This window comes from Sarcophilus harrisii, chromosome 4 (assembly GCF_902635505.1).
Source record: "Sarcophilus harrisii chromosome 4, mSarHar1.11, whole genome shotgun sequence".
In the NCBI taxonomy this organism is placed as follows: domain Eukaryota; kingdom Metazoa; phylum Chordata; class Mammalia; order Dasyuromorphia; family Dasyuridae; genus Sarcophilus; species Sarcophilus harrisii.
In genome coordinates, this window is record NC_045429.1 from 60,709,395 (window position 1) to 60,737,134 (window position 27,740).

General features: G+C 36.0%; 1 long non-coding RNA gene across 1 annotated transcript; it reads left to right on the plus strand.

Annotated features, from left to right (window-relative positions):
• Nucleotides 1–358: 358 nt before the first annotated feature.
• On the plus strand, nucleotides 359–27,459 carry LOC116423544. Its single transcript, XR_004234153.1, has 4 exons — nucleotides 359–495; nucleotides 16,428–16,570; nucleotides 26,358–26,434; nucleotides 26,983–27,459. It is a non-coding gene; the product is annotated as an uncharacterized LOC116423544 (long non-coding RNA).
• The last annotated feature ends 281 nt before the right edge of the window (nucleotides 27,460–27,740 follow it).

Sequence of the window (27,740 nt, forward strand, 5' to 3'; positions counted from 1 at the left end):
GCTTCATCTCCAACTTTCAGATATTTCATTACTTTGACATTTGTTAATAAAGGGTTTATATGATTTGAAACTGCATGTCTTCCCTTCCTCAATTTTACAGTCTTATTTTCTTACTCTTTTTCTATCCTCTGTTTTATTATTTTCTTTTTCTGAATCCCTTAAGTTAAATTCTATCATCCCTAAGGTACTCCCTCTTTCTAGGTCAAAGTATAGAAATTGAGTTTTAGTGGGATTGTATCAGGGCCTGGCCAAAATCTAATGTAGTAATCATTTAACATGTTCCTATATTGATCCCTTAGCTTCACAAATCCTGAGCTGAGTAGAATGTGCTATATATAGATGATTCCATGACTGTTATAATTATGTAATGACAGTTCAATGAACCACTGAGAACTAATATCAAACAGAGAGACAACAGCTTATTTAAAATATTTTCCAGTGTCATAAATGATATCCTGTGCAGAGTTTAAACAGAAGAAGGACTTGATTTTAATGGTGAGAATCTCTAAATATTATTTGTGGAAGACATTGTATTGATTGCTGGGTACTAGAATCTTACAAAACCTCTTTAAAGAAACCTATAGTGATATGGTCTAAAAAAAATAAGAGAGATATTAGTTTAAATCAAAATTTCTTAAACTGTAGGTAACAATCCCATATGGAATCACTTAATTGAATTTGGGGATCATGAAATTATACTTTATTATCAGTAAATCTTTGGTTTGCATAACTCTTTTATATACCTATATATCCTGAGTTATATAAAATTTCTTGGGTGAAAAGAGGTCCTGAATGGTTTAGATATTGACCCTGGAAAAACAAAATGGAAGAAAAATACATATAGATTAAATTGTGGTTGGAGGAACAGTCAAGTGAATTATTACATATATGTGCATATGTGTATATGTATATACAAATGAATAAATATACATATATGATAAATATACATTTATGTGATATATATGCACATATATGCATGTAGACATTATATATATGAATGTATAAACATATGTATATTATATTACAGGTGTTGTAAATGGAGAATGAGCTAATAGTGAGTAGCTTATTGTTGTTGTCCAGTTGTTTAGTCTTCGTTCTTACCCACAAATCCAATTATCTGTCAAATTTACTGCATCTCTCATGTATATCCATCCCCTTCTGTGCACAAACATGGTCCTCGTTCAGTGCCTGAAAATACACTACTTCAATTTTTATAGGCTTTTAATTGCTCTCTCTAATTCAAATCTTTCCATATTCTGATCCATTTGCCATTCAATTGCCAAAGTGAGTTTTCTGAAGTGCAGGTCTGAACATGTAACTAACTCCTTGCTCAGAAAGCCCCAGTGACAACCTATTCCAATATTGTATAAAAATTTCTTTGTTTGACACTTAAAGCACTTCACAACCTGATCCCTTGATATTTTTCTGGTCTTCTCGTAATTTCATGCCTTGTATGCATTCTATGATATGACTATGCTGGACTGCCATGGACAGAACTCTCAATCTCTGGGCTCTTTCTTGCCTTTGCCCTTCAAAAATTGTGCCCCATTCTTGGAATACTTGGACATCTCACTTCTAACTCCTGACTTCCCTGGTTTTCTTCATCATTTAGTTCAAATTTCACCTTTTGAAAAAGACATATAACTCTTTCTTTCCTATTCCCAACTACTAGTGCCTTCTTCCATTCAGATTATCTTATTTCTATTCCCTCTTCATGTATAATAAATATTATCTAATATATTATCTATATTTATCTAGCTATTTCATGTATATATATATATATATATATATATATATATATATATATACACACATGCACACATACATATACACATATTATATACCTAGCTGTTTATTATTATCTCTTCCCTTGGAATTAGAGGACAAAAATTGTTTTGTTGCTTTGTTTTATTTTGTGTTTACCTATATTTATATCCCTGGTGTATAACACTGGTGTATAATACATGCTTAATAAGTGCTTGCTGGCTGATTGATTCTTGCTAGATAGATCCATGGTTATGTGTTTGTACATGTACAGAAGGAGAAAGGGAGATAGAGGTGGAATGGGTAAACCTGGTAATTAGAACAATAAGGAATGTGGCTTAATAGTTGCTCCAAGTTTCAGTAAATTATCATGAAAACTCTGAGAATGAGCATTGGTTTAGATCAAGGAAATAGTAAGTCTCAGAAAGAATTAGTGAGTATAGTCTGGTCAGATTCCATTTTATGTGAACTTATATCTCACATATTTTTCTTTCCATCAATTGATTTTGTTCTTTTCCTTGTAAATAAATAGCCTTCTAGAATTCAAGTTAACTCTACTGTGTGGGTTTGTCTTTTTAACCCCAGCTCCTAAAATAGGTACTTAAAAGTTAGAGAAGGTATTTGAAAAATATTTACTGAGTGAATGAATGAGTGGGCGGGGAAGGGGTCACAAAAAGGGAGGTGGATGCTTATAGTTATTAGCATCTGAAGAAAGATTGTCATTCTGCTGAAGAAAGGGGGTTCATTTTTGAGTTTGGTTTGGGGGGGGGGGTTGAGAAGGGAAGATACCAGAGACTGGCAAAATCCTAAATATTACTTGGTTGGGAAGTTGAGACAAGTTTAAAAGACTAGGAAATAAATTTGGAATAGGACTTTCCCCTTCAGGACAGATTCCCATCTTGTTCTGATACAATTAGGAAAGAGTTAATGGGATGAATGGTTCCAAGAAGGTTCTCTCTTAGAATCTAGAAAAGTATCAGAAAGAAGCAAATAAAATAATGTAGGTGTTTTAAGGAATTCCTAAGTCAAGGCCTAAGAGGGAAGTAGGACCTATATAGTTGGGAAGTATGCAGTTTATGTTTAGTATTTACATCTTGAAATACAATCCTGAGCTCAAATTTTTAACCTCTTTTAAAAAGCTTTCATGACTATTTCTGAGTGAAATAGCCTGCTTCTCTCTCAATTTTCATGTCCCTTGTTCTCTGTACTTTTTATTGCATGTTAGTGCTTTCTAGTATCTCTTTCTCATCTCAAGCTGTGATTGAAATATTTTGTTTTTTACTTAATCTGCCCACATTACTCTTTAGGGTTTTTTTGTTCATGTCTTTCCAATGAGATTTACCCTCCTTGAAGGTAAGAACCTTGGAGTCAGACAATAGGGCAGCATTTTTAGTTTATTCTTTTAGTCATTTGATTTGTTCAATTGTAGGCATAGTTCATTCCCTTCAAGGGGGGGGAGGGGAGCGGGAAGGAGAGGGAAGAAATCGATTCAAAATATATGTATTGCTGTATCAGTTTTATGGGCTTTCTATTTAACCTCAAATCATATTCTGGATAATTTTTATCCATTTAGCTTTACCTGTGTGGATGATCTTAATTGATTTTTGGACTTCTGTAATTAGGAGCTTCTGCAAAGTTTTAGAATTGATGCAATCAATAGAATGACATTCTCAAATATGAATATCTGAAGGACTCCACCAGTAGAGGAAATTCATTTTACATTTGGAGGGTCAAATATGTTTCTGTTTTATGTTTTATTTAGTATTAATATTAATTATTACTATTAATTATATTAATTAACTATTAATTAATTTGTTTTAAACTATTAATATAATTTGTTAATGTAATGACAGAAAATTGTTAATACCAATGGTAATTTTGAATATCTCTTAGTCATCATAATAATGTCAAAATTCCAGTAATGTCCTTACATTCCTACCCTTAAGATCATGAGATTCGGGTGAGCTGAATCACACCCTAGCTTTCCACCCAGAGATGTTGCCTTATGGGAAGCCCAACTCAAGCTGGATCTCAGCTGATAGTGTTCTTGCCATTTTCCATTAAGATTCATGGCATGAAGATTAAAACTACCAGAATAAAGCGTCTTTCCTTGTCCAGATGGCCAAGGGCCACTGTTGAATCTCTACATCAAGTCTTGCCACCTCCTACTGTCTCCTCCCACTTTCTTCCTAACATTTTTCTGGGTCTCTTTAGTTGGGAAATCTACTGTACATCTCCCAGGGTGGCAGACTTATTTGCCAAGATGTTGTGCTTTGTGAATTATGGTTTTGATTTATTTCAGGACTTGACAATATTCATAATCAGACAATTGTCTCACAAAGCTTGGGTTGAAAAGGAGGGGAAATATGACTTGTATTGTATATGGGAAATTGTGCATCAGTTTCAGTTACCTAGCTTTTCCCTGAAATTAAGTCCTGTCTTTTTATTCAAATATTATTCTGTTGATACTACATTACTGTGCATTTTGAAATGCCATGAAATTCTTCTCTGAGGAATCAAAATTGCATTTCACTAAAGAGGCAATGGAGAAATTTGCAATAGGCAAAAGTAATCAATAATGTTCTATGGAAATTCAAATGGACATGAGAAGATGCTTAAAAGTGATCAGATATATGATTGGTAAAGGAGCTGGACGAGTCTTATGAAAGCAATGAGAAGGGGGTATATTGCCCATGTGCTAATTATTAGTACCCTGCAGTGGATGAATTCAGATTCTAATCACTTCACATAGATTAAGGACGAGGCAAGCAGATAGGCTTAATTCAGTGACTAACAGAAGAAAAGCATTCAGACTAAGAATGCATGCAGTTCCTTAAGGTCCCAAAGGAGCAGCATATTGTTCAGTAGCCAGGCTGGATAGCAAGATTCCTTCTTGCCAATGGACTTTGAGGTGTCACAAAGTACAGCTTATATACCATTGCTCTTTCAGGTTGTATAATCTTGTTAAACAACGAACACTTTCATTTTATAATATGGTTTTGAGGACCAAGAACAAGGAAGCATACTATCAAGAAGAGAGATGATGAGGGAGTCTTTTTGTACACTCAGTCCAGATGTTTGTCAAAAGTCCAAGTTATATCCTGACTCTTACAATCATAAGATTCAAGAGAGACCTCATCAATCCCAGCCTTCCCCCAAATACGCATATTGTCAAGAGATTTTGAAGATGCTCAGCACACTGATTAACTCATTGTGTAGGGTTTACAAGAGGTATCATTGGTGGTAGTGGTGGTAGAATAATCACATTGAGGAGATAGCAGATCTATCACTATATTAAAGTATATTAGTATTCCACTCTTATTGCTTGTATCTAGTTTTGGTTCTATTGTTTTTCAGGTGATTGACTAGTTCTGCAAACCTATTTAACTTTGGTCAAGTCACATCATTCCTTTGAAGCTCAGGTTTGGCTATTTTTTTAAAAAAAATATTGTAAAATGAAGGGTTTTGATTAGCTGGTATCTAATGTCAATTTTGTGGACATTTGGGTGGTGCAATGGACCAGAACAGAGGACTAGAGTCAGGAATATCTGAGGTCAAATATAGCCTACTTATTAGCTCTGCGACATTGGGCAAGTAAGTTATTTAACTCCTATTTGCCCCCGATCAACTAAGGCAACTAGGTAATGCAATAGATAGAGTGCTGGGCCAGAGTTCAAATTCAGCCTTAAATACTTCCCAGCTATGGGACCTTAGGCAAAAAAAAAAAAAAAAAAAAAAAAAAAACTCTATTTGCCTCAGTTTCCTCATCTGTAAAATGAGCTAGAGAAGAAAATGGCAAACCAGTCCCTTTTATTAGGGCAAAGACAAAGAGTCACAACTGAAACAATTCAACAATAACTGCATAAAAATGTCAATTTGGGGACTGAGTTCTCCTGACTACATATGCTCACTTCAGACAGCAAGCCACACCCTTTTTCTGGTACTGTTTTTAAGAGGATCTTATTAAAATTGCCCTCATATTTCCATATACATGGGAACAAGTAAAAAAAAATAGCAGTTTTTTTTTTTTTTTTGCTCAGAGGACCCTCAAGTAGAAGTGCTGTGGGCTGAGCAGATTAGGAAGAATTTGCTCATACTTGTGACAATGACTCTTTCTTAAAGCATGAAAGAGACCAATTTGGGTGTTTTCAAAAAACAGAAAAGAAACTCTGCTTTAGAGGATTGTATGCACGTGGAACACTGTGTCAGATAAAAATACACATGATTTCTTTTAAAGTGGACAATTAATCTATAATAGCTTATTAAGGAAAGATGTGGATGATTAGACTATATCCCTAACTCTTCACAGGCAACATGAAAGAAGACCATCCCTGCAAGATGTCTCTTGATGATCCCTAAAAAATGTCCTGAATTCCATTGGTCTGACTTGTTATGGTATTTCCTCAGATTTTATGGTAATAATGTTTTAACTGGTAGCAGGATAGGGGTTTCCCTCATACAAGAATTTTTGTAAGAGATCACACCCATACAAATATGCCTGGGAAATAAATCTAAGTTCATGTTCTTTTCCCCTGTTGCTATTTTTCACCAGATATAAAGTTAGAAATGCCAGATTTTATATTCAGAACTCAGCAAAAGTATGATATTTTTATTTGCAGATTGTCCAGATGAGAAAAAAGTAAATGGTTCAATCAGTTTAATGTACTCAAGAAAACCTTACATGTTTTTAATTGATAATTCCAATAACATGGCCATAAAGAACAGGCAAGTATGAAATGTCAGATCTGAATTTTTGTTATATTTTCAGTTTTTGATTAATTATTCTGGCTATATTCATATATAAACTGGACTTTTTTTCTCTGCTTTTCAAGAGCACATAGATTATTTCAGCTACAAGCTCCATCACAGCTTCTATATTTTTATTATGTTCACTTATATTTGTTGATTGTTATTCGATAACACTAACAAAACACATGGCCATCAATGATGACTTTTTTTAAAAGTTTGCAAATTAAGTATTTGATATTGATAAAAGAACAGCAAGACTATGGGAGAAGAAAACTCATTAGTTGACTCTGAAGTGAAAAGGAGGCACTTAGAGAAAAAGAGTGTTTATAATTTTGATAATTTCTGGGAATATTCCAGAGCCCGCCTAATAAATTGAACTGGGGAGTTCCTTTATTCTGTTTCCAGCTATTTTCAAATGACAGTAGGGTCTCAGATTGCTATTTCCCGTAAAAGTCTGTGTGCCAAGCATTATCCTGTTCAGCTAATTAGCTGCTTACTTTCCTATTAAAAGGGTAACCCTTGAGAATTATTCATCCCTACCACTGTATTTAGGTCAAGTGGTTCCCCCAATGGGGCTCTGTCCTCCAGATTCACAGGGAACCAGAAAGCAGATCTCTGATTCTGGTCACAGTCGTAGTAAATGAAATATATTACCAAAAGAAGAAGAAGAAGAAGAAGTAGGTCACTAATAGTTCAAATTAATAGTATCCTGAGGTCTCTGTCAGTTTGCCAGGCAATTCCAGTGCAATAACAGTCTAGGCATGGGGCCCAAATGCTGAGTCACTTAACTGAAGTAGCAAGATATACAAAGTTGATTTTCAGTAATGATTGGAAATCTACCTTTTGATTTTGTTTTATAACCAATCAGTAAAAAATCCTTTCTTTTATGAGAAGCCTTTCTTGATCTCCCATCATGCTGTGCCGTCCTTCCATTGATTATCTCTATTTTTTCCTGTATATATCTTGTTTGCACAAGTTATTTTAATGTTGTCTCCCTATTAAACCATGTCCTTCTTGTGAACAGGGGATCTATTTTGCCTTTCTTTATATTCTCATGCTTAAGGTAGTGGATGGCACATAGTAGGTGCTTAATAACTTTTTTTTTTTTTGGTCAGTCTGCAGTGAACATAATTCTGTTCTGAAATCAGGAGGACATGAGTTAAAATCTAGCCTTAGACACTCAACACATATTAGCTGTGTGATCTGATCCCATAGTAGGATGATGGTTTATAACAGATTCTATCCTACATACATCTCTATGCCTATAGTGGCCCTAACTTTCTCAATATGGGAGAATGTGAAATGTTAAATCATTATCAACCCAGGCTAAATTTAATTTCTCTTGTTTGCCTGTCATTTAGCAAGGTTCTGAAGGAGAGAGGCACAGGACAAGGAAGTTGAATGGGTGGATCTATAGCATAAAGTGTAGTTCAGGTAGATGAGGTACAGGTAAGGTGATAGGAAGCCCTGGAAAGAGAAAATCCCATGGAGTCATTGTCTACTTCAGAAAGAAGAGGTAAAACAAGGAAAGCATAGTGACGAAGCCTCTGGCTGACTCCATGAGGAGCAGGAATAAGATAAACGGGAAATTCATACATTCATCAAAAATATCTGAGCATCTGCTGGAGTATATACAAGGTATATCACAATCTCTCCAGAAACCCGAAAGGAATGATTACAATGTTTTAGATGATAGGTAAGATACTCATTGCATACTCTAGATAAGAATATTTCAAACTTGGGAAGTCACCTTTTCTTTTCCTCATTCTTAGTTATCCTTTAGTGTGAAGGAGGACAAGGAGAACCAGGGCTAATGTTCACTGAGTAACACAGTACCTGGATGAATATTGGAATGTGTGACCTTTAACTTCCTCCTCAGTGGTCAGGAAATGCAGGCTCTGTTTGAACATGATCTCTAGAACAAAGGGCTCCATACAGAACACATCTTGCCAACATTTACTGGGCAAAGTACCCTGATCCTTTTTGCCAGAATGATGAATTAAATCAGGAAGAATTGATATGTGAAAGAAATATGTGAATGAAAGGCAACTTATTAGATCATGAACATAAAGGAACACCCAAGACCATCTTAGCTAAATATCATTTGAAGCAACTACTGCTTAGGGAAGTAAAATGACTTGTTTTCAGGGGCAAGCTGGTTGTAGATCACAGAGATCAAGTCAATTCAATTAACAATTCCATCGCTAATCATACATTAAGTGTCTCCTCTGTGCAAGATATACAAAAACAAAAATGAAAGTACCTCTTCTCAAGGGTCTCATGTTATAATGAGAGATGGGGAAGTATAATTGAATGGAAAAGTATTTCAGTATTCCTTATCTACCAAATACTGTGTTAAGTCCTAGGGACATAAGAAGAAAATCAAGTCAAATTTCTGCTCTCAAGGTATTTCTATTCTAATGGAGGAGACAACACTTGTGGAAGGTTTTAGCTGCAACTCAGTTGGAAAGTTCCCAAGGTCCCAGCAGGAAAGTAGTTGGGAATGGCACTTATTTAATGTCATTTTCACTGATAAAATGACATCAGTTTCTGATATTGAATCAATTGATGTTGCCAAGAGTTTGTAGTGACACAAACTTTCTTTTTGAGATCTTCAGTTGCTGTGTCTTTACCACCTGCAGGGGCAGTGGCCAGGCTGTATCTCCATAGGGATTATTTCCCACAATGATGGTTGAAGACACTGGGCTACAAACAAGTGCCTACCCCAAATCTTTCACATTCAAGATTCTGGGATGCATACATCAAAATCTAAGGGGAAATTGTGATCATTATGATGGTTTGGCTAGTCTGGAACATGCCGTGTCTTATCTGTTCCTCAAGGTCACCTGTTACTTCATCTAAGCCAAATTGCCCAATCTGTGAGTAGCAATTGAGTGGCCATAGTGGGTAAGACTGACTCTTTCTCCACTGAAATTACTTCCTTGGGTGATGACCTTGATGCATGAGATAGAAGCAGGACCAGTGATATGAGGGGGTGTTGCCATTCCCAGAACTCTTGTTCTTTTCTACCTCTTGGTAGCATCTGGTCAGTAGTTGTTGCTGGTGGTGAAAAGGAAGATGATCCCTTTCTTTACAATGATCTCTCTCCTCAATGATGGTTATGGGAACTAGGCTAGGAGCAGACTAGCAGATCTTAGGAATTTTGTTCTTCCCAAGATTGCTGGATTCAGGGTCCTGGGCTATATCCTTCAGGATCTGATGGAAAATGGTGATCAATGTATTACAGTGGTTTGGATTTTTTAGCCCATGTGGTATCCAGTTTCTTCCTCAGGGTACCAAACTGCTTCATCCAGCACGTGGCAGATAAAACAACAAAATGGTACTTAAATTTGAAGTTGTATTTTCAGTTGTATTTCATATTATAGAAGTCTTTCAAAATGGAAAAATGGAAAGGCATCCCAAAATCCTTGGAGAACAATGGTATGGTAGATGATTCTCAACCATGATAATAGGTTCAAGAGTCAGAGTGAAGTGGGGCTCTAGGATGCCTCTCACAGGAATGGGAACAGAGGTGACAGCATCCAGGTGACAGTGGGCAGTCTAGTCCTGGTGAGAATGAGGCATTGAGATGTTAAGGATTACATTGGGGAAGGAAAAGATGCATGTATCCCCTCAGTGATATCAGATGTTGCTGGTTGATTTGTGGTACAATGTAGGGATTGTAGTGATTGTGGTGGCAGCTTATGTTAAGAAATGGTCTCAGTTATATGCTATATAATCATTTGTATAAATAAGGAAACACAAAATTTATACATAATAATACAAAGTAAATTTAAGAGAAAAAACACCACTAGCTCTAGAGATAACAAGTGTTGACATAGAAGGTAGCGATGAGCTATGCTTTGAAAGAATCTATCAGTTCTGATAGTAAAGAGAAAATGAGTGAAATCCAGACATGAGGGAGGATGGAAATAAGAATTGATTAAGAACCTGGGAACTTTCTACATATGATTTCATCTAATGCTCATAACAACCCTATAAAGTAGGTTCTATCTCCATTTTCCTGTTAAGGAAATTGAGGCAGAGAAATGTTAAATGACTTACAGCTAAGTAAATGGCTGAGACTGAATTTGTCAGGTCTTCCTGACTCCTGACTCCCAGCAGCCTATTGATCTCTCTATTGCACCACTGTGCTCACTCAGTGCATGCAAAATCACAGAATTCATTGATGGAATATATTACATAGGGAAAAAGTAGAAAACCAGTACAATGAGAATGGAAAGTATAGAATACATGGAAGACAATAATATGAAACACAACTGAAAAGATAGGTAGGAATAATATTATGGAGGGTTTTAAATTCTAGGTTGAGAATTCTGCTTTTTTATTTTATTTAAAAGCAATAAGGTCAAAGGGACATCAATCTAGAACTGGAAGGATTTTAAAGATCATGCAGTCAAAATCTCCCATACTCCATTTGTGGAAACTGAAGTTTTCCTTCAAGTCCTTCAAGAAAGGTCAAATGACTGCCCCAAATCATACAGATAGAAAGCAGAGCTAAGTTTTTAACTAATTCCTATGATTCTAAATCCATCACGCTTTCCATTGTACCACACTCCCTCTCCATTAATAATTAATGATGATTATAATAATAATCATTGACGATTCTTGAATAGTAGAGTGATATAATTAAATCTGCTGTGATTTAAGGATATCAATTGAACAACTATGGAGGGGATAGATTAAAAAAGAGAGACTAGGACCAGGGAGACTGTTTAAGAAATAATTGCAATAGTCTAAATACCGAGGCCTAAACTCAGGGATGAGTTGAAATGCTGTGGATTCAAGAGATCTCATGGAGGTAAAATAGATAAGACTTGGCAACTGATTGGATATAGAAGATGAAAAAGAAGAAGAGAGTCAAAGATGACACTAATGTTCAATCAATCAATCAATTAAAAACCTGCTTTGCACCAAATGCTATGACAACTACCAAGAATAAAAAAAGGATGCTAAAAACAATTCCCTCCTTCAAAAAACTTACAGCTTAATAGTTGGGAATTGTGGCAAGTGAAAGATGAAATGGCTGGGGAAACAAAAGCTTTAAATTTCCAAATATATCAATTTATTAAGCAATGCATGCAAATTGAACAACAAATCACACTTGACCCTGAATTTAGGGGGAAACAGATTTTCATGCCTTGAAAGCAATTAAATAAGACCAATTAATTTAAAGAAAGCAATTAACCATATACAAAAATAGGTAATCTCATTTTAATGTAGTCTGTAAACAACAGGTAAAGATGATTCAGCTTTCCAGCCATGGAGGGCTAAGGTCAAATAATGCAAAAAGGTTTTCTCCCAGTTCCCACAATTGAATAAAAAATTCTTACAAGACAGAAATTGGGCTAGGCCCATAACTGAATTAAAAAGGAATTGAGTTAACTCTAGAATTGAATCACAAAATGAAGTCAGTGTATTCCACCCCATTTCCACTCCCATTTGCTGTTTTAATTCCATCAGAGCCAAATAATAGGAAGAATGGTGGTATCATAAACAGAATCCTTTGACTCCAGATCCAATTCTCTTTCCATTACACTCTACTGCCATATTTGAATTGAATCTGGAAGCAAAAAAAGAAAGGAGTCACTAAGCACTGGGCTACACTTCCCCAAAACTAAAGTTATGGTCTACTGGGAAAGTACAGAGGGCAGAGTAATTCACTGTTCACATGGGTCTAATAAGGACATTAGAGCATATGAATTGAAAAGGAACTATTTATATCTGCATGGCAAATTCATTGGGGAAAAAAGCATCCCTGGTTTTGTTTCCTTACTGAAGGAAGAGCATTAGAAGCCTGGGAATTCCCAGGGAGGAGAACAAACTTTAATCCCATTCTCTGTCATTACATGTATTCTAGAGTGTAGCAACCATCCAGGGGCAGATTGGAGATTTTGATACCAAAAGGGAATCCTAGTGCATACCTCCAACATATGAGTCAACACCATGATGCAATTGCCCAGAGAACCAGTAGAACCTTTCGATACATTAAGAAAAATAAAGTGTTCCTTTCAGAAGAGGTGATAGTCCCATTCTACTGAGCACAACTGAAACCATCTTTGGAATACCATGTCCAAATCTGGATACTAATAACTTTATGGGATAGTGGATCCATAAGGCACTTGAAAGTGTTCTAGCAGAGGGAAATGACCTTGTGTCCTAGACATTGTAGAGAGGATTCCTGAATGGGAGAGAAAGGGTGGAATATAGATGTGGAGAAACTTTAGACCTTCTTCAAGAAAAATTTTTATTATTGTGAACCACTCACACTTCTCAAAAAAGTGTGATAATATAAAAGATGATCATTGCTGTGGGAAACTTCTTTTGCATTCCCTTCCAATTTAAATGTCAAAGGGATAAAGTGGGTTGGAGGGTTGATGCAGGTTATAATCTGGAAGCACCTTAGTGTGTCTGCTTCTAGGCCTCTTACCATTCTAAGCTTTCCAAGCTCACAAAGCCATGGTAATCTCCTGTCTCTTTCTAATAGGGGGAAAGCATGGACACCACAGAGACTGCAGCAACAGCAGGGTCATATACTCTGTGCTTTAGGCTGGGTCCATTTGAGAGAGGATCCTCACCAGATTTTTTTTTGACTGTACCCCATTTCCAACAACAAAGACAACAAAAACTCCTTATGTGGTTGGTAAACCAAGACCAGTTACAGACCTCTACAAATTCAAATTCTACCTCTTCTCTTCAAATTCTACCAGTATTAGCACTAGTATCTCAAAGATCTTTTTCCTCTCCAGTCTTCTGTCCTTCTCATAACTTCACATTATCTATTAGGGATAATAAATGGATTGCTGTGACAGCTGTAATCTTGTTACCCATTCTTCCCTTCATCTGGGACAGCCAAAATAGTCTATTTGTGACTCATACTTTTTAATCTATCTCCCATCTCTATGAATGTGCACTAGTTGTCACCAATGTCTGAAGTGTTTTCTTTCCTCTCTTGTCCAGAGAGTTTGTACTCTGTTTTTCTTCAGGATTCAAGTCAAGTATCACCTTCTGTACAAGGCCTTTTCTGCCTTTCCTTGATGTTTCTACTCTTCACTGTAAAGAACCATTTAAAATAGATTTTATGTATATGTATACCTATAGAATGTGTTTAATGCCCATTACAATGTAAGGTGCCCACTAGTCACTTAATCCCAATTGCCACAGCAAAATTATATATATATATATATATATATATAGTCCCCAAAATCAAGAATTTTTTTTTGCTTTTGTCTTTTGCAACCCCAGAACTTGTCATGGTACCTGGCATATAACAGGTGCTTAAGAAATGTTTATCGAGCTGCTAGAATGGTAGGGGTGATTGATTTTTCTCTGGCATAGCAGAAGCACCCTCCCCAGCCAGGGAAAAATTGCTGTGATCTGATCTTCACATTTTTTCCCCATGCATATTCTAGTTGCAGTGAAAAGAGAACCTGAACTTTGCAGTAGAACTGAGGATAGCTTTTATGATTGGTATAACGTAACATGGAGGAGGACTTGGTGGGGAAAACAAGTAAGTGGCAGGGTGGGAAATCAAAGAATCACAGAACCTCAGATTTGGCTGGAACCTCAAAGGCCATCTACTCAAACTGTATCGAACAAGAAATTTCTTATAAAACACATATGACAAATACTCATTTTTTGAAAACTTAATAGTGAGGGGCCACTACTCTCTGAAGTAGCCCATTTTTAATGATGCTGTTGGAAGCTTTTCTTTGTAAAAAAGACTAAATTTCTCTTTTGTAGCTACACCTCTTTAGTCAAATACAGCAACCCTAATCCCTCTTTGACAAGAAGTTTTTTCAGATAGTTAACTTAGATGCCATTGATTGAAGAGTTCTTCTGATGGAGAGGGTTGGGAATCCCTTATAGGAAGGACCCTATCAGCTACTTAAGTCAAGCTGAGCTATTGAGAGAGTTTTCTTATTGTAAGAGGGATGTACCCTTCTCATTCTGAGTCTCTGGTGAAAGATGGTCTTTCCTAGAATTTGCAAATGAATTGCACCAATTGAAAACACCATTGTGTTGGGACAAGGAAGTGTTGATAGAAGTATTTAGAATAGACTCAAACAAAAATGTGAGTGATCTTTAACAGGGGCATCTTCTGCCTAGGAATCTAGAAGCCTTATTTGACATGATATCCAAATGAATGACCACCTAGAAGATAGGAAGAAAGGAAAGTTTTAAGACTAAGCAGGTATCATAAATTCATGGCTAGAGCAGGAAAGCTTCAAGATCATGAAATTAGGGCTCAGTCAAAGTTCCTTAAACTATGAGTGGTGACCCCATATGAATGTGTGTGTGTGTAATTGAAGAACTTCCAGCAGCTTCCTTTAGTAAAGATAAGGTAAAGAATTTCCAGCAGCTTCCTCTAGTAAAGATAAGTGAAGAAATTCAAAGGATGTATCCAACCTAGAATGATGGCATTTATTGCTGTTCAAACCATTGATGTTTAAACAATTAGTTGCCTGATGTGTGATTCCTCCCGGAACTAGGAGTCTGCTGTTTTTGGTACGAATAACATCCAATAAAAAAGGGGGGGGGGGGCACCTACCTCTTAATGTTCCTCAAACACATGATGTAATCCTTTGTATCTAAAAGACCCTATAAAGACTGTATACCTTATCCACTTCTTTAGTCCTTCTACCATGAGCTCTCTTTCCCTCCTCATGGTGGAACTGCTCATTCTCATGAGAATTAATTAAATAAACAACTTTTCTACTTATTACTTCGAGAGGTCTCTGAGTAATCGTTTTTGGACAGGATTTCTATCCCTCACATGAGGGTACATGAATAACTTTTGAATGCAGGGTTGCAAAATTATGATTTATTATCAGTTAATGTGTGATTTTTAAACCTATTTTATATACTTATACACCCAAGGTCATGAAAAAATTTCTTGGGTAAAAAGGGGTCCCAAGTGGAAAAAGTTTAAGAAGCATTGAGTTTGACAATGAAGTTATACAAAAGTCATCAATATCAGGTTTACTGGGTGGTGCAATAATTGGAACACTGGGCCTAGGTCTGTCAAATTCAGCCTCAGACATTTACAACCTGTGTGATTTGTCTCATCTGTAAAAAGGAGATAATAATAACAACTCCCAAACTTATCAAAAGGATCAAATGAGATATTTTAGGGAACCTTTTTTTTTTTTTCCTGCCAAGGGCCTTTTGGATATTTATAACATCATCCAAGACCATCCAAAATTATCAACTTACAGAACTCAAGCAGGGGAAAGTTGTACCTAGCTTCAGCTCATCATCACCTGCAGTTGTCTTAGAGATGCCACAGTGAATTGGAGATTCAGTGGTTCTGCATCTAGGTTCTAGATCTTATCTGATTCAAGTTTGATTTGGTCTTAAGCAAGTCCCTGTACTCAGAAAGTTTATATTCAAGTAGGGGAAGACAACACCTAAAGGGTCATTGACTGTGTATCTTCCCACAAATCCAGCATCATCTTCTGATTCTTATCATCCTCTAATTCATAGCACTATTCTTTGTGTCCATTCATTCTGCTGTATTCTGACTACAGATAACTCTTCATCTACATTCTATTCTTGACACATTCTGTGCTATGCTCTCATTCAGTTATAAACATCCAGAAATGAAAGACAGAAAAATGAGACAGACAGAGAGAGAGAGAGAGAGAGAGAGAGAGAGAGAGAGAGAGAGAAACACAGATATAGACAAAGACAGAGTCACAGACAGAGGGACAGAGATAGAGACAGAGAAAGAAAGAGAGATAGAGACAGAGACACACATAGAGTATTAGTCTGGTTTTATGTGTAAGAGACTCATATCTTCTTTGAAGTTAACTAAAATTGATTCCTCTTTTCTTTTTGCCCCAATCCCACTCTTTCCCTGAAAATCACTGCCCTGCAACCTTGGGGAATAGTATTGCAGCAGTTGAATGGAACTGATATATTCTAGTCTTCTAAAACAAGAAGTGAAAGCAAGGAACACAATCTATCCAAGGTACTCATCTGGAAGCATTAAGAGAGGAGACATTTATTTTTGTGGTTAGCAATCTAATGGGAAGTAAGTATAGAATCCTTTCCAAAACTATATTTCATATTATTCAGGCTTGCAAATTTCCCCTCTTTGGATATTATAAGTACCATTTTTAAACTTGTTTTAAATGATAGTTAAAAAAAATTAAAGCAACTAAACTTCACCTAGAGACCTTCTTTCTAAATAGCTTCTGGCTGGAGATGAAGAGGAGACTCCTTGCTTTGCCTGTACCTGGGTTCAATGACTCTGTGACATTCATTTTTTCCATTAGACTAGAGCATGTTTTAAGTTTGCTATTATCAAGTCTTAGACTGTTGGAAGGGTGTGGATAAAAGGGTGGGAGAAGTATAACGTCTAATAGAACTGACAACACTGATCAACCAGACTTTGGTAAAGGTATTGGCTCCAGGAGCTCCAGGGAAAGGAGTGGTGAGTCAGAATCAAGCTCCGACTTGTAAGGCAGATAAGCATCCCAGTGAAGTTTCCTGTTTTCTACCAGTGAATATAGGATGGTAGCTACTCTCATCCTTTCACTTAGTCTTTGGATTTGAAAGTGGTTTGGGTGCTGTCTTAGACATTTACCCTTTATATCGAGGATCTCATAGAAGGAAGCCAGTTTTCTCAGAGTGCTGAGAGAAGTTACATTTTGAGGGAATGAATGTGGACCCTAGACCTCAGAGGTCAAAGTTATTGCAATTCCAAATGAAGAAGATTAAGGGTGCCATGTACTATTTTGTGTACCTGAAGCATATAGATGCAGTGGAGTAGTAATTGTGAAAATAATGTATATTATTATATTATATATATAATATTATATTATTAATTAATCCATTAACACTTTTGAGCACTGTCCAATTTCATCAAGATATATATTCCTCCAGGGACACAGATCATAACTCAAGCAGATCTTTTCATTCTATGCATTTACTTCTCTGTAAGATTCTTGAATTTGCTATCCCTGGGCCATGAGGGAAATAGACCAGCTCATAGCTTTACTCTTGCTAGTCAGTCAGTAAACAAATAAACATTTATTAAAAACTTATTGTGCCAGGCACTATGCTAAGAAATAGGGATACAGATAAGGCAAAAGACAGTCTCTGTCCTCACAGAGATCATAGTATAATCAGGAAAACAATATGAAAATATGTATGTACAAAGAAACTACAAACAGGATAAGTTGGAAACATTTAGTTGAAGGAAGGTTCTAGAATTCAGGATAATTGGGAAAGGCTTCTTGTAAGAGTGTGACTTTATCTGGGACTTAAAGGAAGACAGGGAAATGAGGAAGGAGAGATAAAGAGAGAGAGTAATTCCAGACATGTGAGATAGACAGAGAAAATGAACAGTTAAGATGGAATCGCTTATGTGAAGAACAGCAAAAAAGCCAGTGCAACTGAATCAAAGAATACTTGAGGGGGGTTGGGTGTAAGGTAAAATAGCCCTAGAATGGTCAGGACAGGAAAGGTTAAATTATGAAGGGTTTTTAACACCCAAGAAAGGATTTTGTTATATTTGATCCTAGATGTAATAGGGAGCCACTGAAGTTCTTTGAACGGGAAAGTGACATGGTCAGACCTCTTTTTAGAAAACTACTTTGTTGGAGGGCTTGTGAGAGGAAGACTAACCAGGAAGCTATTTCAATAGTTTAGGCATGATGTAATGAGGGTCTGCACCAGAGAAGTGGGAAAGGAAGAAAAGAGAAGAGAGTATGTTTGAGAGATGTTACAAAAAAGGTCTTGGCAACAGATTGCGGAGGAGTTGAGAATAACATCTATGTTATGTCTGGGGGACCAGGATTATGGTGTCCCTAATTATAAGATTACACTTATTTTTCAGTTGCATATTATTTGACAATATTTGTCACAAAAATTATTCATTGACCATATGTCTATTTGGTATACCAGAGATAAAGTGGAAAGATCACATTGCATTGGATTTTGAGTCAGTAGGGTAAAATGTTATACCTAGAGAAATAGGAAGCTAAAAGAAAAGATAAGGTCAATGAAAAAATCAAGCTGACAGACAGGAGAGAGACACTGGACTGGAGGATTGAATATAATATTCATCAATACTCTGCCCCACAACTTTAGCAAAGAAGTGATGATCCAAAAGGGCTGTGATTTCTGGTAGTATCTGACATAAATCAAGTGTGCTCCCAGCAAATAGTCAGCCACAGTCTTAACTTTTAAAAAATAACTTTCTGATAAAATAGAGTAAAAACAATTGGTTCAAAAATTTTCCTCCTAAAAGTTCAGATCAGTCTCTCCCCAAAATAAACCAGGATCCCCTGGGATAATGGTCATCAACATTTACAATGGGAGTGAGACCCAGTTATTAGATAAATATTTGACAAAGGATCAAGTCACAAATGGTGTTCTACCCTACCCCTAATTAATGAAATCACAAGGTATTTAGTATAAGTTAGTTAGCCAATAATATTTGATGAGTTTTAAATTTATGAATAGGAAAGTTTTCAGCTTGTGATATTGTTGAGAAATGTGAAGGCATCAGTGTGGTTAACTAACCATTAAGGCTAGACAAACTGAAACTTTATGTATGAAGAAATGGAGAAATTTTAGAATTTCACCTTCATCAAAGATTGGACCAGTAAGAGACAATAGCTAGGTAAAGAAAGAAATGGTATGGGGGGGAAAGGAAAGGAAGGGAGACACACAGAGAGACACAGACACGTGAAGGAAAAGAGAGAGACAGACAGACACAGAAAGACACAGAGACAGAGAAGAGACAGAAAGACAGACCCACAGAGACAGAGATAGACAGAGAGAGATAGAGACACACACACACAGAGAGAGAACTCAAAATGGACAAAGATGAATTCAAAGAGATAACCACCCAAATGAGAAAGCAGTTTAAGATACATGTCCTCATACCAGAGAACAATGCTGGCTGTAAACTTTCAGAAAAAAACTTCCAAGTTTTGGCAAATGCCAAATCTTTACTGCAAAGAGTAGTACTGGCATCTTGGAGCTTAGGAATGGCCTAATATAGAAGACAGTGGTTGAATAGAGCTTTGAAAAAATTAAGAGATTTTTAAGAGAAATGATACTTTGGTATTTCTCTTATAGATCAGAGGAAGAAAAAAGGGGCAAGGAAAATGTGTATTGGAGACTGACAGAAAGTGATTTAAAGACCTTGGTACAGATGTTCTTCTATTTATTTTAATCATTCAGATTCAAAGATCTGAAGGCAAGATCATCCACTTAGCACTTACCAAGATTATTTCCCTGTCATGGAAAATTAAATGAGTTAAACAAAACTTATCTAACATTGAGAAACTGGACCCAAGGGCATTTTACATTTCACTATAGCCCTGCACTTTCCAATTTCTGGCTCATCACATTTGTATTATAGATACCCAATAATTTGTGATCATATGTTAAAACATGTCAATGTTTATCTTATATTTACAATAGAAAAAAATCTTTATTTATGGAAATTAAAAATCTAATCAAGGAATCAGGAGCTCTCAAGTCAAAGAGCACTGTAGATTTATCCTGAAGTTATATTTTTAAAAGCAATTATTTTTTGTTGTTGTTTATAAAGTTTGTTTACAAAAAAGTAGTGGAGATTTGGTAGTAAATTATTCTTTTAATCTCTAATCTCTATTTATCTAGTAATTCTCCTAATCTCTAATCCAGCATCTCCCCAAAGAGGAAAGAGAAAGTTCCCCTTTCCTTTTTAGGGGGTATTGGAATAGAGACTAGTTTAACAAACAAATTACATCATCCTTGTGGTTACACTGAAGTGACACCTAAAAATAGACCATATAAAAATGAGCTTAGTTTTCCAGCTGCATCTAAGTTTGTTTCAGTTGGGCTGAGTTCAGGAAGCAGCAACTGCTCAAGGTCTTTAAAAAGCTATTTCTAGAAGAAATTCCCATCCCTCTAAAAGTCCTTTTAGAAAGAGAAAAGTGGTCCACTGATGCCACGGGCATTATAGACATCCAATCACAATGTTTTGTGATCTCTGAAGAGTGAAACATCTGAGAGTTTTTCAAGATTCCATTGGATAACTCACAGGACAGTATGCATAAGTCCAGGTCTGTGAAAGGTAATCCACTGTGAGAAGGATAAAACAAAATGTCAGTGTAGTAGGGCGAAAATAAGTCCAGTTTTGGAGTTAGTGGACCTGTGTTCAACCCTCAGCTTTGGGATCACTCAGCATATTAGTGATAAAGTTGAAAGTCCAAATAATGCTGGATTTGGAGTCAATGGAATGAAATTTAAAGGTAAAATGGCAGATACAAGGCAAAAAGAAAGATCAAGTTGATCAGAGGAGAGCTGACACTGTCTGGACAAGGATATCAAAAAAATGTTCCCCAATGTCTATTTGGGTTACCTTAATCACATTATTTAATGACTTTCACATTCAGTGTACTTACCTATTAAAAACAAATAAATAAGCGAAAGCTGGACCAGTTAACCTCTAATATTCATCCCTAAGAAGCTAGAGGCAAATTCTGGATGAATACCATGAAAAGAAAATGAGTCAAAAAGGAAAAGAGTAGAAAGAGAAACAATGGCCAAAGCAACAATCAGTAAAAAGCAATTGTTGGCAGGCCAAATGGTCTCAGGGGTTCAAAGAATCTGCTATAAAACATAAGCAAATATAAAAACCCTCCCAAACCACAAAAAAATCCATTATCTAAGGATATTTTCTGGATTTTGAATTGGTTTATCCAAATTCTCCATTGGGCTGTTGCTGTAAAAAGCTACAGATTACTTCCATATATTTATCAAGGAAAAACAGAAGCAGATCCAGAAACCAAAGGAATAAAATCTTAGAATTCTAGGACCCGAAGATTTTTAGGGATTATCTAATTCAACCTCCAATTTCTCAATTCAAATTCTAAAAACCCTTCTCTCTCAATCTCAAAGGCATTGTTCTGCTTTCTTTATTGCATTAAGTGCCTGACATGTCCTTTCTTCCCCAATATCTGTCTTCAAATCAGAAGACTTTAATGTAAAAACTAATGGTACTCCCTTAAAAAATCTTTTTCTACCTACTCATTTGCCATGACCTACTACTCTTGTACTCTCCCTCTAGCTATACCAAAAAAAATTGGTCATTTCTTTGATATTTCCAACACAAACTACTATTTCATTTTAATGTTCAGGAACTCTGAAATTCTTTTATCTGATGAAAATCTTTTATAACTCCATGTTTCCCTCTCCCTTACAACATCCCTCTTTTTGTCCATCCTCAGTATGCCATTTTCACTCATCTATTCTTTCCCAGATCATCATTCCTGTACTGGCTATACCATTTTCCTTTTCCTATTTTAGAACCAGTTCAACTCTACATTCTCAGTTTCTTTACCTCATGTCCCACTGCCATACTCAAACCTGTATTACTCCCACCATCCATCCCTTTTGCTATTCTTCATGTGTTTCTAAAGAGAACTGGAGAAAGTCACAAAACTATGACTAGTAGATGCACTAAAATGCATTCTCTCCAACTTCAACTGGGTCCTCATTGCAATGAAGTAATTATTCTATTCCTCTTTAAGCAATTCAGTACTCTCCACAATGGCCTTTCCAAACCTTCTCCTTTTTCCTCAAAATTTCTTTAGTACTTCCTCTCAAAACCCTTTCCTTAGAAAACTTCATTGCATATTTCACTGACAAAAAAAAACTGAGACCATTTCCTGAGAACACTCTGTTCTACCCTCCTTATCTCACAAGTCTGAGACATCTTCTTTCACCACCATTTTTATGACTTGTTAGTAGAATGAAGAGGTATCCTTTTTATGTATCTCTTGCTTTCATCTCTTTTTCCCTTTACAAAACATTGTCTTGCTATCACACACATATATAACTCATATTCAATCTTCCCTACATTAGTGGTTGTTTATTGTCTATAAATGTACTCAAGTATCCACCATCCTTAAGAGGGAAAATATCTTCTTCAAGTATATAGGATAAAACTAAATGACAAATGAGACATTTGGTTTCATAAGAGAAGTGCTGCTTATAGGGTCCCTTCCTGGAGAGAGAACAGTGGGAGTAAATGGACTGAAGTTATCTTTTTGGCTTGATCTGAGCATCCTTGCAAGTTATTGTCCTAATCTCTCCTCCCTGTTTTGTGGCTATATTCCTTGGGAAGACTCACCATTCAACTGCAATTGATCTTTCAAAAATTACTCATGCGGGGTCGCTAGGTGGTACAGTGGATAGAGTAACAGCCCTGAAGTCAGGAGGAGGACCTGAGTTCAAATTTGGCCTCAGACACTTAACACTTCCTAGTTGAGTGAACCTGGACAAGTCACTTAACCCTGATTGCCTCAGGAAAAAAATTACTCATGCTCTTTTAACTGTCAAATCTGATGGTCTTTTCTCAATCCTCATGAAGATTTTGACACTGGTAATCACCCCACCCCCACCCCCTCACTCCTCCTAGATACATTCTCTCCTTTCTATATTTTTTGTGCCATTGATCTCTCCTGGTTCTCTACTTTTCTGACCGCTGCTTTTACATCTGGATCTTTCATATCATTCACTCTAAGAATGGATGTCCCCCAATGTTCTGATTTGAACCCTCTTCTCTTTTGTCTCTTTTGACTCACTTGATGATTTTGGTAGATCTCATGTGTACAATTTTAATCTCTGCAGATAATTTCAAGATAGTTTGAGTTCTGTCCTACAGTTTCACATGCCTTTTTGATCTCTCAAACTGGATATTTAAAACTCAGCACATCTAAAAGAAAAGTTATTCTCTTTTTCTCCAAATCTTCCCTTCTTGAGAACTTCCCTGTTACTATCAGGGGAATCACCATTCCATTTCTCAACATTAATGTCATCTCAATCACCTCAGTATCCAGGTACCATATCCTGTCATTCTGACCTTTATAATGTCTTTTCTCTTTTCTCTACTCATGAAGCCACAAACCTTATTCAGATCCTTATCACCTCTCACCTGGACTATGGTATATCTTTCTAATTGGTCTCCTCATCACAAGTCTCTCCCTACTCCAATCCATCCTTGATTCAGCTATCAAAGTGATTTTCCTAAAGGTTAGATCTTACCCATTCTTCTTCCTCCACTCAATAAATTCTGTTGCCACCCTATTATCTTCAGGATCAAATATCAAGTTGGTTTAGCATTTAAAGTTCTCTATAAACTGTCCCATTCCTACCTTTTCAACCTTCTCAAACTTTACTCCATCTACCCCACCCAACCCATGTAGTATATGATCCAAACAACTAGAGTTCCTCAAATATGACACTCCTATCACCCACTTCAGTGACTTTGCACTAGAATTATTTCCTTTTTTACCTCCTTGATTCCCTTCAAGAATCAGCTCAAATTCTGCCTTCTGCAAGAAGGCTTTAGCAGCAGCTACTAGTTTCTCCTCATAGGTTATTGTCCACCTATTCTGTATATATCTTTTATCAAATGAAATAACATGTACAGCATTTTGTAAAACTTATAGTTCTATATAAATGCTCTTTTAGTTATCACATATAATTATTTTCATGCTTGTCTCCCCCATTAGAATACAAGCTCCTACAAGACAGAGATTCCTTGACAAACCCAAAGATCCCAACTTTTGGGATAAAAATTCACTATTTGACAAAAAAATGCTGGGAAAACTGGAAATTAGTATGGCAGAAACCAGGTATGGACCCACACTTAACATCGTACACCAAGACAAGATCAAAATGGATCATGATTTAGGCGTAAAAAATGAAATTATAAATAAATTAGAACATAGGATAAACTCTCAGACTTGTGGTAGAGGAAGGAATTTGTGACCAAAGAAGAACTAGAGATCACTATTGATCACAAAATAGCACATTTTGATTATATTAAGTTAAGAAGCTTTTCTATAAACAAAACTAATGTAAATAAGATTAGAAGGGAAGCAATAAATGGGAAACATTTTTACAGTTGAAAGTTCTGATGAAAGCCTCATTTTCAAAATATATAGAGAATTGACTCTATAGGAAATCAAGCCATTTTCCAATTGATAAGTGATCAAAGGATATGAACAGACAATTTTCAGATGATGAAATTGAAACTATTTCTACTCAAAGTGTTCCAAATCACTATTGATCAGAGAAATGCAAATTAAGACAACTCTGAGATACCACTACACACCTATCAGATTGGCTAAGATGACAGGAAAAAATAATGATGAATGTTGGAGGGGATGCGGGAAAACTGGGACACTGATATATTGTTGGTGGAATTGTGAATGAATCCAACCATTCTGGAGAACAATTTGGAACTACACTCAAAAAGTTATCAAACTACTTATTGTTTGATAAAAATTGCTGGGAAAATTGGAAACTAATATGGCAGAAACTAGGCATTGATCCACACTTAACACTGTACACCAAGATAAGGTCAAAATGGGTTCATGACCTTAGGCATAAAGAATGAAATTATAAATAAATTAGAGGAACACAGGATAGTTTACCTCTCAGACCTGTGGAAGGGGAAGGAATTTATGACCAAAGAAGAACTAGAGATCATTACTGATCACAATAGAAAATTTCGATTATACCAAACTGAAAAGTTTTTGTACAAACAAAACTAATGCAGACAAGATTAGAAGGGAAGCAATAAACTGGGAAAATATTTTTACAGTCAAAGGTTCTGATAAAGGCCTCATTTCCAAAATATATAGAGAATTAACTCTAATTTATAAAAAATCAAGCCATTCTCCAATTGAAAAATGGTCAAAGGATATGAACAGACAATTCTCAGATGAAGAAATTGAAACTATTTCTAGTCATATGAAAAGATGCTCCAAGTCATTATTAATCAGAGAAATGCAAATTAAGACAACTCTAAGATACCATTACACACCTGTCAGATTGGCTAAGATGACAGGAAAAAATAATGATGATTGTTGGAGGGGATGCGGGAAAACTGGGACATTGATGCATTGCTGGTGGAGTTGTGAACGAATCCAACCATTCTGGAGAGTAGTTTGGAACTATGCTCAAAAAGTTATCAAACTGTGCATACCCTTTGATCCAGCAGTGTTACTACTGGGCTTATATCCCAAAGAGATTTTAAAGAAGGGAAAGGGACCTATATGTGCCAAAATGTTTGTGGTAGCCCTTTTGGTAGTGGCTAGAAACTAGAAATTGAATGGATTAAAATTGGGGAATGACTGGGTAAATTGTGGTATATCAATGTTATGGAATATATTGTTCTGTAAGAAATGACCAGCAAGATGAATACAGAGGGGCTTGGAAAGACTTACATGAACTGATGCTAAGTGAAATGAGCAGAACCAGGAGATCATTATACACTTCAACGACAATACTGTATGAGGATATATTCTGATGGAAGTGGCTATCTTTGACAATGAGAAGATCCAGTTCAGTTCCAATTGATCAATGATGGACAGAATCAGTTACACCCAGAGAAGGAACACTGGGAAATAAATATGGACTACTTGCATTTTTATTTTTCTTCCCAGGTTATTTTTACCTTCTGAATCCGATTTTTCTTGTGCAACAAGAGAACTGTATGGATCGGTATACATATATTATATTTAAGACATACTTTAACATGTTTAACATGTATGAGACTGCCTGCCATCTAGGGGAAGGGGTGGAGGGAGGGAAGGGAAAAGTTGGAACAGAAGTGATTGCAAGGGATAATGTTGAAAAATTATGCATGCATATGTTCTATCAATAAAAAGCTATATATATAAAAAGACAGAGGTTCTCACCTTCTTTTTTTTCTTTGCATCCCTCACATATAATAGAGGGGCTAGCATATAGTAAATGCCTGATAATGATGGTTCACTGATTGATTTACCCTCTCATTCTAGAAATGAGAAAACTGAGACCCAGAGAAACAAAGCAACTATTCTATGGATCTCTGTTTCTTCATCAATAAAGTGAAAAGGTAGGCAATATCTACCACTCTGTCATTCTAATTCTAAATTCTATGATACAATGACTTTGATATGGAATTATGCATATTTATTATAAATATCCATGGGAGAATTTTTTTCTTGATTTTTTTTTTTTTTTATTCAATGGAGATAGAAGTGGAAGAAAGAGAAAACAAAATCTAGTAAAGGAAGTCAATAAGTCCTTTTTTTGTGGATTATAACCAAGACTTTGTGAGTTCTTTTTTTTTCCTTTCTGTGCTATCCCTAAATCCAGATGGGACTTTACTTGAGACATATTAGACAGACAGACATCTTTTATCTTAATCCAAAAATTGTTTAGTAGTTTAAATTTCCAAAAGAACCACTGCCTCATAACTATTGTATCTAAGCTTCCCCCACCCACTCACTATTCTTCTATCAGTTAAGTCTATTTCCTCCCCAGAAAGGGGAGAAAATGACCAGCACTTCTCCCATGAAACCAGATGTTTCATTGTAATTTCATTTTACTCTACATACTTGAAGATGATATTAGATCATTTTTCTGTTTTCTCTTCCTCAGAGTTTAAGAACAAACTCCTTTAACTTGCCCTTTGTGGGGGAAGAAGAAGGTTTCTGCAAGAAAAGGGAGGAAGTTGAAATATATTCTGTACTTTTTGAAGAGAAAAAGGTTAAACTTCAATTTTGTCATGGGCTTCCATTCCTGTGTTTGGAAGACTAGCCTTCAATCATACATTATACATACATCATCATAAGAATAGAGGTAACTTCTCAGAACTCATTTGCTCATGTTTTGTTAAAAAATAAAAAGAGGATTGGCTTAGGAAATCTATAGGGTCTCTTCTACTTCTAAGACTATATGTTACCCCTCACTATTTTTCTTTAGGATTGAGGACTTATTTTGTATCTGAAGGCCCAGCAAGCTAGCAAGTCTTCCATATGATTAGAAGAACACTTCTACTAACTAGCTATAACACCTTAAATAAGTTACTTCATTCCATTCTGTCCTTGTTTCTCTACTTATAAAATGGGAATGTAAAATGGATTGGACAAAATGATTTTTAAAATATCTTCCCACTAATGACTGAAATGGCCAGCATTAGATATTCATTTCTTTAATTTAAAGAGTATTCTTTGAGATGCCCTTATGAATATATACTTGAGAAATGCAGGAACTGAACAAGTTCTTTTTAACATTTTGGGTCCCACTTTCCTTATTTGTGAAAAGAGAGGGCTAGGCTAGATTACCATTAAGGTTTCTTCTATTTTTAAAGCTCTGATCTTTTTTATTTTTCTGGTTATACATGCATTTTTAAAAAC